The 3,698-nt window shown below is 41.3% G+C and overlaps 1 long non-coding RNA gene across 1 annotated transcript; it reads right to left on the reverse strand.

The window, feature by feature from the left end:
* Nucleotides 1–848: 848 nt before the first annotated feature.
* Nucleotides 849–1,605, reverse strand: LOC134882985 (uncharacterized). Its single transcript, XR_010168214.1, has 2 exons — nt 1,435–1,605; nt 849–1,173 (listed from the first exon to the last, which is right to left on the reverse strand). It is a non-coding gene; the product is annotated as an uncharacterized LOC134882985 (long non-coding RNA).
* Between the last annotated feature and the right edge of the window lie 2,093 nt (nt 1,606–3,698).

The raw sequence follows: 3,698 nt of genomic DNA on the forward strand, positions 1-3,698 counted from the left end.
GATAGGGGGGAATATCTGCACACACACTGCAGTTTCAGACAGACAGGGGTCAAAGGTCAACAGAGAGTTAAAGATCTGCTCACACAAGCACGACACACACACACACACACACACACACACACACGGTGTCAGTGTCTTTGTGTGGGAGTGAATGGGAGACCTGGATGTAGACTGGAAACACTGCAGCTGAAGATTAATCCGTTTCTTTCTTTCTGACTTTCCCTCTGCTTTTAAATCACTTCTTACAAGCAAACCTTATTGTCCCAGCAGTCAACTAAATCACTTTCAACTAATACCTATGTAATATATTCAGTAGACTTGTGTAGCTTCAGTAAAATGTGTGATTTTAATGAGCTTTCCTCTGGTCTCCTGTGATGGCCTCTTTTAGCCTGCGTACAGAAGCTGACATAAATTGACTATTTGTCCAGTTTGAAATTACATTTCTACCATACACTTTTATATATTGGTGCTGTTTAAGCATTATATTTAACCGGATAAAAGATTTAAGTGTTGGGACTTCTGGATCTGAAGTTATCAGAGAAACAAGATGAGCTAACGTTAGCCTTTAGCCCGTAGCCGCTTCACTAAATGTCCACTGGAGAAAGTAGTTTAACTTGAAATGACCAGAGCTGGGCACAAATACATCATAAAGTATTTTGATACAAAATACAAATACTTGATCAAAAAATGTATCAAAATAAAATACAAAAATACTGGTCTGGAAAATGTATTTAAATACAATACAAGTATTTTGTATTTTGAAAATACAAAAATACACGCGAGATAATGCCTGTATTGAATACTGTCTGTAAACTGAGGAATGTACAATAAATAAAAAAGGAGACAGCTAACGCTACATTCAAATCCATTTTATTTTATCCATATTAAACAGAAAAACAGATCAGTTGTTCTTCAGGACAACCAACTTCTCCAGCATATCTGGTGTTAATGACCTTCTGTGAGGCCGGTTCACTAAGCCAGCAAAAGAAAACAGGCGCTCAACCGGGGCTGAGGATGGTAGGGTTGTGTTAAATCTCACAAAAAGCTGTTTCATCAAAGGGTATGCATTTAGTGAAGCTAGGTCTTTTCTGGGATCCTCCAAAAAATGAAGGGTCTCCAGTTCCGCCTTGCTGTGGCTGGGCAAGGCCTCGGCCTCCAGCTGGTTGACTGTTCCTGTAGAGATTGAAGACAACAGAAAAAAAACAAGAGCAATCAGAGATGGCAAGCTGGCCTCTGCCAGACACTATGCATGGACAAACAGACAGATAGACAACAATCAGACAGGGTCATAGCAATACCTAGCACAAACTCCCCCCCGAGGACCAAATAATGCATTCTTCAAAGTATAAATACTGAAATTGTCACCAAAAGGTAAAACATGCTATTGTAAATTACATAATTAAGTATTTTAAAGTGTAAAGAAATTCTTCTCACCTTGATCAGTGAACACAAAGAATTCGTCATTCTCCTCTGTGCTCGGTGTGGTCCCGTCACTCTCTGAGAGAAGTCCGAGTTCGTCTGCTGAGTGCAGCATCAGTTGCTGTATTCGCCTCTTCTCAGAAGCCAACCTCTGGGGTAACCACCTCATCTTAAAGTATGGGTGTGTTGTGGTGTCCAGGATGGCCTCATTCACATCATGCTCCAGCATCAGAAAATTGTGGAAGCGTTTTTTGAACCCTGCTATGGTTGCTTGAAGAACGTGTGAGCAGTACCTCAAGTTTGATGCTTGCAGATCCTCCAGCTTGGCTTGAATGGTGAAAAGTGTTGGCAACAGCTCACCATAATAGCATGCAGATTGCCCTTGAAGCCGATCTATTGAGATGGCAATCGGTCGTAACACTCTGCAAAATTCCTCAATGTAGTCCAGTTCGACTTCCCTGAATGGTGGAAGTTGCAGGGCAGTCATGGCATCAGGGAGCTTGTCACGCAAGAATGACAACTGACTCAAGGAGTCATGCAGAGAATTCCACCTTGTAATGCAGGGTGTCTTGAGTTGCTGCTCGATTACTTTGCCTAGCGTTTCAGCACTCTTTGGTCTGCCAGATGCTGTCCATAATGCTGAGCACTTCGCCATCGTTGAATGATTCAGCCTGCTGAGAGTTGCATTGCTAGTGATCGATTTCTTGACATCAGTAGTTGAGATTAAACTCAGAGTATGTGTCGCACACCGGAGGTGTGGTGGTAAAATGATGGAACACTCAGATGCTTCTTCTCTCTCAGGATCTATGACCAGGAAGGACAGCTCATCGTCCAGCTCTTCAACTTCATCTGGGTCATTTGTTTTTCCAGTGACACTGAACTCTTTAAAGGCCTTTGCAAAGTTGGATGCATTATCAGTAACTGTAGACACAATGGTGTCTGAAGACAGCCCATATTCTGTGTGAATCTCATCCAACAGTTCTGCTATTCGGTTATAAGTATGGGGGCTGGGAAAATGCCTAACGGCAAGAGCGGCTGACTGCCTTTCCAGCGTGTCTCCATTGATCCAATGTACTGTTGCTCCCAAATAACTGGTTTTCTTTGTTGACCAAATATCCACTGTTGTACAAACACGGCGAACATTTTTAAGCGTCTCTTTTAGGAATGCTTTTTTTGTTGCAAATTCTTCATCAATCCGTCGTCCGAGTGTCCGTCTGGACATTACATTGGCACCTGGGTGAAGTCCCTGCACAAGCTTGATGAATTCTGTTTGTTCAACGGTGGCTAATGAGTGCATTCCTTTGACAACAAAGGATTTCACAAGGGAGTCGACTTTACTTTGTGATATTGTTGGGCTAGCATGGTCAAACAAACGAGTCTGCCTTAATGATGTTTTGGCTTTCTTCTGCTGGCCACTTGCACTTTCCTTTTTGTAATTTTCAAATTCCTGTAGATTCTCTGGGTGTTTTCTTTTCAAATGTGTCTTGAAATTTGTTGTTGCTTGATAAGAGCCACAAATAATGGCTTTCTTGGTTGTGCACAGCTGACACTCAGCTTCTATCTTTCCACTTGGATTTTGAGATACTACTTTGAAGAATTTCCCATCCAATATGGCACACCTAGGCCCAGTGGTACCTTCTGAAGATGTGGTGGCTTGAGGCTCACCTGACGCCTCTTCATCATCATGATTGTCACTCATCTCAGTTCAGTGGGACATCCTCTATTTCAAACGAAATTGTCAAAAAAAAAGTTGTTAGTCAGTTACTCTTCAACAGACACACACTTAAATCACATCATAAAAAAAGGAAAAACAATTAAATCCGAAACTGACTACTATATGCACTTGCATGAAAGGGCTCTTCTAACCTGCCAAGTGAAATATTACCTAGGATACTAATGATAAAGCGTTTGGAAGTGGAAAAACTAAAAGCCAGAGGTGTCAAAAGTAAAAGTAAAAGTACATTTTCTGGTGTAAGTACAACACTAGCACGTGGTAGCCTATTACATAGCTGTTAGACCATTTACTCCATTGTACCTAATGGGATAGATAGACTGCGTTGTTACTGAAAAACACTTCTAACAATCTAACAAGGACCCACCACAAACTTGATCCAACCAGTGTAGTCAGCTGATCGTAAGACAAGTACACAGGTCTACTGGTTACTCAGATAAGTTACCTGTGTTGGAAGGAAACTGTGTTTCTTTTCTTTCTTTTTTTTTTAACTTTTACTTTTGACATCTCTGCTAACAGCTGAGCTAAGCTCCATGCACAAAACTAA

Source organism: Eleginops maclovinus, chromosome 20, assembly GCF_036324505.1.
Source record: "Eleginops maclovinus isolate JMC-PN-2008 ecotype Puerto Natales chromosome 20, JC_Emac_rtc_rv5, whole genome shotgun sequence".
Lineage (NCBI taxonomy): Eukaryota > Metazoa > Chordata > Actinopteri > Perciformes > Eleginopidae > Eleginops > Eleginops maclovinus.